Raw genomic sequence first — 8,576 nt, 5'->3', positions numbered from 1 at the left:
ATTCATAAGCAAAAAAAGATGATATATTACAATTGAGTATGCAAATGAAAACGACGTCATTGCTTTCAGTAGTGGAATACTGAACAGTCTATGCAAGTTAATAGATGATTTATATTTGTAATATTTAAGCACACCCATTGGGAGATTGGGATGGAGTCGGTGCATTGACTGGTTTGCGCTGAAATAATTTCATTATAGTTGAACAGCTAAAGTCACAGAATGGTGGTTTAGACGGAATATCAATACAATGCCAACTTAAATACGAACGCCTACAGAATTAGTTGAAGTGTGTTTGAATTATGATGGAGATTTTCCAGGTACTGAACAGATAAATACAGACAGTAATATATGTAACACAATGGACGGCATTGTGAGGGAAGAGATTTTTCTTGGCTTTCCAATGCTTTTAAACTGATGTTTCAATGGAAGAGATAAATCGCTTGGGGCTTGGATCAAAACAATTAAACATTACAATACAACATAATTATGTAACCACAGACTGACAACTGTGAATATAGCGCACACTTCATGAGCACACTGTAAAGAGTTGTACTGTATGTTCTCGTAAACTCTTGAGCTGTGATTAAAACGGAGAAGATAGCACCCACAAGGTCTGGATTTCTCCATCCATTAATGTCCTGAGAACAGCATGTTGGAGCTGGAGCTGCGTCCTACTGTGCAAAGCTGTTGAATTTGCAGCACGTCATAAAACAATCGTGGGCGACATGCTGGGAAGTCAGAAAGTAAATACCTTCAGTGTTCTGTATCCGTCTCTGTCTCAGCTAGGACTGAAGGCTTGGTTGCTGTAAATGACTCATTTCTTTCAGTTTAAGGCGTCAGAATTCTGTCCAACCTTAGAACACATTCATTAAAAGTCTTCACAGCATTCACTGAATATGCTGTATTAATTCAAACGTTTTTTAATAGCTTAATTGAATTGATCTGTCTCATTTAAGAGATGCTGCAATTCAGATTGCATTAAGATCTGACTCTCTCCATCTTGCCTTGTCCGAAGAGCTTTGATTGTTTTTTTCTTCTGTGACCTTTATTAAATGTGAGGAGTGTTATGAGTCACTCAAGTCTAAAAGCCTCACTGACAGCTGGAGGGAAAAAGAATAATAATAAAGTGTGATGCATACTGTAGATATCAGCCAGTGTTGATTTTAAATGCAGGAGCATGACATTATTTCCACGCCTCGTTCTTTCAATGAACAATTAATTCTGTTTCGTTATTTTAATGACACGATTCATTGTAATCTCTCTTCAAGTGTAATCAGAAATGCAAATGCAGAGGAAAGGACAGAATTATTGTTGTCATCCAAATTGAGATTGAGAGGTTGGCAGTCATTCATTTCATTATAGCAGAAAATAACAGATGATGTGAATCTGTTTCCTCAAGTATTGTGTGATTTTTCTTTTTTTTTACGTCTTCCGATTATTTGCATCAACTTATATGTTGCACCAAATGATAAAATAACCAATCAGTAAGTAACAATTGTTTAATGGTCAGTAATGGAATTTCAAAGTGATACAATGTTGCAATACTAGAGGGTTTAAAAGTAACAAATGTGGAAACAAACTCATCAAGACATATTTAACTTGAAACTGTTGCTACTGTTACTTTCCTCATATTGGTATTTACACATCAGTAGTTTAATTAACATAATATAATCAGCATGAAGTGAGATTTTCCAGACAATCAGGCTGTGTTATGATGCATGAGAGGTATACGTCTAACGCTGGCATCACCAAGGAACAGAAAAGACAGAATAAAATGTATTTTCAGAAGCAAATTAAATATCAGCTACAACACACCTATTCATAGTATTACTTCTCCATATCTGGCTGTTTATTTTATGTTATTTAGGGTATTACGTTACTCATCTTCACTTTTCTATTGTACCTAATGGTCCCTATTTTGCACAAATTGAGTGGAACTGCATCACAAGTTCACTTAATTGCACAAAAGTTCACAGGAAAGGCCAGAACTGACTGTACAAATATTATTGTGAAGCACACTCTTTGTTCTTTTCCTTACCAACAAGTCCTGAGCACAGATTGATTGCAATCTTCAGTCCATTTGATCAATCATCTTCCCGAGCAGTGAATTGTCATGCAGTCTCTCTTTCACTTCACTTTGTGATTCATAGGAAATGCTTCGGACTTACTGTTGTTGAAAACCACCCAGAATATAATAAACAGCACGATGCCCAGCATTAGTAATGCTACACTCGAAAAATATCCAGCTTTGTCAAAGAATGCACAGCAAGATGCATCACGTCAGGCTTCGGGGACTCGGTGTTCTGAAAGACTGAACCTCTTATATTAGCAGAGGGCATTAGGACTGCTGTATAAAATGTCACTTCATGATTTCGACTTCTGATAGAGCTGTCTGCGGGGCTCTTTGAGAAGAAAGCCTGCAGGACTGGACTCTATATTTGTTGCTAGAGATTTAACACTATTTTTTTCACGGCTCCCCCAGTGCCTAAGTGAAACCTTTTGCGAAAGCTGTCTTAGAAAAGTTACACATTGCACAACATGAGACACGCCGATGCACAAGAGGATATTTTCATCTTTTATTTGTCAGGGGACCACCTTTATGTCGATGTTATGATGCATTTCCTGTTATGATATTGTGAACTGACACTGAGTCAGACTTAAAGTGGAATTATTGTGTTATTTGAAAGGTTCAAAATTTGGTTATGGGAGTCGCCAACAACAGGTTTACATGCATGCAAAATCAGATGCATATAGCATTTGTTTTTATATATACATTCTGCATGTTCAAGTCAAACCCTGATCCCATTGAATGGGAATAGAATGTAAAGGGAAAATATTTTTAAAAATTGTGAAAATAATTCCCTGATGTACCAAAGATGTAGAAGTTTATATGTTTCTGCAGCAATGTGTTCTTATAGTAGAAAATATCTTGCTTTTCTAACTTCACTAATAGGTTTGTCTTTATGCTTGACGTTCAGCTTCTTCTTTTGATCTTATTTCCAACAAGCCAAATGGAGGCTAAGAGCTTTTCTTTTTTCTTAGCTAGGCCGGAGTTTATTAAATATATGATTTGCACAGAGACATATGAGATCAGAGTTTAATTCTGGACAAACAAGGCTTCAGGTGTCCCTTGTTTATGACTGTATATTGCGTTTAGAGAATTAGGACAAGACACTCATAGCAATCTTCATGTGCACATCCATTGTAACATACTTGAAAGAATAATATTACTTAATCCAACTTTAATTGGATGGAGCCTAAATCAAAGGCTTTTTAAACCAACATTAAAGCTAGTTGTCGTTTCATATTTGAAGTGTGCACATTTCAAACCGTTTTGAAATCTATTTGACCTCTTTCAACTTTTATGACTTTTTGAAATGTTTTTTTTTTCTTGAAAGCTCCAGTCTAACAATTCACTGTGATTCCAGACAAAGTGACCAGAATATTTTTCAAAACATCTGGTTCCACAGAAGGAAGATCCTTCAGAACGGCATGAGAGTGAATGTTCATTTTTGGGGCCTTTGACTTTGAACAAAATTGCTCCACAACCATCACGCGCTGCTCGACCTCTGTTCAAAGGAATACTAATAACACAACAGAATAAAAACTGGATTCATGGGTCGACCAGAGCCACCTCTCATCACCTCTGGACAGAGCCATTTGCACAACACAAATCACTCGCACATTCATAGGAAAAGAAAGTGTTGTTTCTTCTGAAATGTCAATTCATTTTTTGGATTTTTTAAGTATTTTGTTTGATCACCTTGTTGCAATTAAATCACAAAACTGGCAACCAGAAGGTGAGTTCTTTTCTAGGGACAAATGTTTGTATGGTGGTAATTTAATATAATATCTACTGTCATCTACTGCATAAAAGTCTCTACTTTTTTGGATGTTTAAATACAGGGTTTCTGTGTGTCAAGTCACCTTTACCTTTCCTTTTACCCTCCAGACTGTGTAAAAGCAGCTTTTCAGTAATAAACAGGAAAACAGTGTCAATAATGCAAACAAAATCAAAGTCAATTTTTCTGTTAAAGTCAGTTTAGTTAAACTCTCATCCAATAGTCAACTATACTGCCAAAAATTAAGGTCTAAAAAGTCTTAATTCACTCTTCTTCACATGAAGGCCATTCAATGTGCCATGCACTGTAAAAATGTATACATCTTCTTCAGTATTTTCATTTTGTATTTCCATTTAAATATTTGAATATCTTTAAATCAAGATACATTTACTTGAGGTTTTTTAAAAAGTCAATATATTTGTTAATAAAACTGTTATAAAATATTCATGAACACTACATTTTATGTGTTGCATTTCAGCTATTAAACTAATTATACAGTACACGCTTTGTTTAGCTCTCAGTTCTCGTTCGTTGGTTGACATTTCTGTGCATGAATTTTGTGAACATTGGATTATTTTAAAGTATACGCTTTGGAAAACTAAAGAGAATATTTAGTGCAAAAGATCAAATCCTTTTCATCACCTCGGTCCCATCACCTTGACTCTGCAGTGAGCAGATATTCTATGAAATAAATATAGACAGATTTTAAGCCAGAAGCACCGGGAAAACAGTTCAAGATACTTGCGTGTGGAAAGGAGGGTAATCGATTTCAGGTGCCTCCAGAAGTCTTTAAAGCTTTTCTGTGACCGGTTCCATTCTCAGAATAAGCTGAAGTGAGAGCTAAGAGATATTTAATCTTTCTTTTTACAATTTCAGGAGGAGACTTGAAATTCTGGAGGTGAAAATAATGAAAGGCCATATGGCTTGTGTCATCGCCAGAGAAGGGGTGTGTGTGTGTGTGTGTGTGTGTGTGTGTCTGTGAGTGTGTGTGTGGTGTGTCTGTGAGTGTGTGTGTGTGTGCGTGTGTGTGTGTGTGTGTGTGTGTGCGTGTGTGTGTGTGTGTGTGTGTGTGGTGTGTCTGTGAGTGTGTGTGTGTCTGTGTGTGTGTGTGTGTGTGTCTGTGAGTGTGTGTGTGGTGTGTCTGTGAGTGTGTGTGTGTGTGCGTGTGAGTGTGTGGTGTGTCTGTGAGTGTGTGTGTGTGTGTGTGCGTGTGTGTGTGTGTGTGTGTGTGTGTGTCTGTGAGTGTGTGTGTGGTGTGTCTGTGTGTGTGTGTGTGTGTGTGTGTGTGTGTGTGTGTGAGTGTTTGTGTGCGTGTGTGTGTGTGTGTGTGTCTGTGTGTGAGTTTGTTAGTGTATGTGATCTGTTTGTGTGTGTGTGTGTGTGTTAGTTTGTTAGTGTATGTGATCTGTGTGTGTGTGTGTGTGTGTGTGTGAGTTTGTTAGTGTATGTGATCTGTTTGTGTGTGTGTGTGAGTGCGTGTGTGAGTGTGTGTGTGTGTGTGTGTGTCTGTGAGTGTGTGCGTGTGTGTGTGTGTGTGTCTGTGAGTGTGAGTGTGAGTGTGTTTGTGAGTGTGTGCGTGTGTGTGTGTATGTGTGTGTGTGTGTGTGTGTGTGTGTGTGTGTGTGTGTGTGTGTGCGTGTGTGGGTAACAAATTACCATTATTAGGAAAAATTGTCTCATCCCATGTAAAATGCCTAACATATAATTTGTAGTTACTGCCGTGCAGACACCAGTGCAGAATTGTAATGACAGGGCTGAGATGTTTTTTGTTTAGTTGATTATGAAACTGTACGAGTCTTGGTGCTACGATGATACAATGCAGACATTAACACCAATTATCTCTGCTAATTTAGAAGCTCTTCATCGCTTGAATGCACCCAAATCAAACACTGACAGCTTCAACATTTGATGCATGTCATTTGCCTGTGGTCTTTTGTGGAAAGTCAGTATAATTACTCTTGGCCAACATCCACACTCACTTCCTGTGGAGTTTCGAAGTCTTCTGGACAAGTCTTGGTCAGTTATCTCTCTTATCCCTCCTGTAGAAGCTAGAGATGTCTAGCATCAAAATTTGTATATAAAAGATAGTACTAAAGGATTTTTTTTTTTTTTTGCTAAATTGTTTGGATGCACACTGCAATTTTAGAGTCTACATTTAAAGTTTTTGTTTTTTTTGTTTTGTTTTTTTGCTAAACTGTTTGGACGCACACTGCAATTTTAAAGTCTACATTTAAAGTTTTTTTGTTTTTTTTGTAGTTGTATAATATAATATCTTTTGAGAGCTATCACAGAAATAATACTTCGTGATGTCTGGGATTATAACAAAATTGGTATCTGTTGTTCTGCTTTTTCTTGATCTGGCCTTGTGTCTTTAATTTTGAATGCTGTGTGTTTTATTAGTCCTGTTATCAATGATACACTGTATTCAAGTTCTTCAGTTATTAGTCTTGGCTTTGTATGGTTGTAAAGTTCAGTTTTAATTTATTTGAAGGTGTCCTTGTTACAGTGTATTAACTGCATGTATGGTTAGGGTTAGGATGAGGGTTTAGTCTAGAATTAGTTGCATGTAATTATGCATAATTGATTTTTATTATAGTACGTGCATGTGATGTGTAACAAGGACATCGTACATAAAATCTCACTTAACAAGTTTTGACACGAGTCATGTTTTGGATTGAACTTGAAAATGAAGGTGCAGTGAGTCGATAGCTCAAGTGATTCTGATTTAACTATTTGGGAAAACTTAAGAAACCACATTATGAAAAGCAGTCATTTGATATATTTTACATTCCCAGGGCTCCGCTTAAAATGTTATTAAAGTTTTATGACTGTTTTCTTTTTGCAGCGTAGAATCAAACTGGTTATTTGATTCTACAGTGATTTTTGCACTGATTTGTAGGAACAGGGCCAAATGTAAATGAATGAAGTAGAGCTTGGGGAGATGTAGGCATCATTTTTTTGTTGCTGTTGATTATTTAGCTGCTGCTTCTTTTGCCCTCCTCCTCAATGTCATTAGCTGTTGCTCTTCACTGCTCTCTTAGGACACAGAACAAGTGTGTGTGTGTCTAGCAGTGCAACCTAAAAATCCAATTTCATCATTTTTGGCTGTTGTGTGCACTAACAGACTACAGCATGCCTTCAGGGGAAGATTAGGATTTTAATGAAAAAGTTCAGTGTTGTCAGAACAAGGCAAGTTACCATATTTCTTCTATACGTATGTATATTATCAAATATATTATAGAATATTATGAAAGAAGTCATTTATGCTTACAAAGGCTGATTTCATTTAACCGTTTTCTTTATTTCATTTTGAATATATTTTAATATGCATGTGATGGCAAAGCTGAATTTTCTGCTCTTTAGTGTCATGCTCAGTTATTTTGGATTATTGTTTGTGCTCAATCATTTTTACTTATTTTTATCGCTGTGTGCCACAATTTCCTGAAAACAATAGGCATTTGTTTTCAACATTAATAATAAGAGCAAGTCAGCTTATAAGAATGATTTCTGAAAAATCACGTGACACTGGAATCAGCGGCTCCTGAAAATTCAAATACATGGCATTAAAAACATTTGGTATCCATATTTCATTAGTATTTCAGAAGTATTTCTGATCAAACAAACGCAGCCTTGGTGAAGATAAGAGTGTGTAAGTGTGGATTTCTGCTCTAATTATGTGATACTCACTAGATTTGTCCAAGGAGTCAATGCCAGATTCACACTCACAGTGTCTCTTAAAAAGCTGTTTCCGCTTTATTTTTCTAGCGTTTTGTTTCCGACACTATGCAGAACGCCAGATGGCCATATTATAAAGAGCAAGGCCTGCATCATATGTTAATGCCACACTCACAGAAGTAATCAGAGACTGTTAACACTTTCTGGTTTGGTTATTGATGTTGTTTTTCATTTCAGACACCAACTCCAAGGCCACTCCGCTCGAGTATCACCATCTCTTTCCAGCTCTCTCATCTTTTGATTAGTCTGGCAGATCCTGACTGCGGTATCAATTGCAATATAAATTTCTTTTCCATGAGTTCATCTGCTCCCTCCTTCAGAATCAATTCACCAAAGCGAAACTCAAGCACATCCGGAAGCACCTCACTCAAAACACAATCTGGATCTAAATTATGATCAAATAATCTCAGGTTGTGACAGCTTCACTCAGCGTTTCATTGACGGAGCGCACCTGTTGTTAAAGAGTCGCATCGAGTGTTTCGGAGTTTATATTCAAGAGAAAGCAAATAACGTAGAGGTTTAGATGTGCTTTAGAAAGCCGTCTGCAGACTTCATCCAAACGCTGGTTTATATCTTCGAGCAACCCATGGAAATGGAATGCAAACACTAATTATGATGGTATGAGGGCTTCGTTATGTCAGTGGCTCTAATTACTAAAACACATATTTCATAGGACTCATGCTTTATGGTCTGGAACTCTAACACAAAAATATCCCCAAAACTGCAACGGATAAAGAGCTTCCACTCAAATATATGTGACAGCAGTTTGTGATTGCACTGCTTTTTTCCCCACACTTCACGCTGCATTTCATGCAAAAATTGTGCATTATGAATCCACTTTCCTACCTGTAATCTTTACACGTATTGGAGCATATAATAATACAAATCTTATATCCAAGCTGCTATAGCAAGAGATAACAGACAGGAGCAGGATATTTTGAAAGATGATGTTGGAATATCTCATGTGGAACAGCGATTTCATTAAATATGTAAATATGC

The sequence above is a fragment of the Carassius gibelio genome, chromosome B5, assembly GCF_023724105.1.
Source record: "Carassius gibelio isolate Cgi1373 ecotype wild population from Czech Republic chromosome B5, carGib1.2-hapl.c, whole genome shotgun sequence".
In the NCBI taxonomy this organism is placed as follows: Eukaryota; Metazoa; Chordata; class Actinopteri; order Cypriniformes; family Cyprinidae; genus Carassius; species Carassius gibelio.
Note: the sequence above shows the minus strand (reverse complement) of the source record.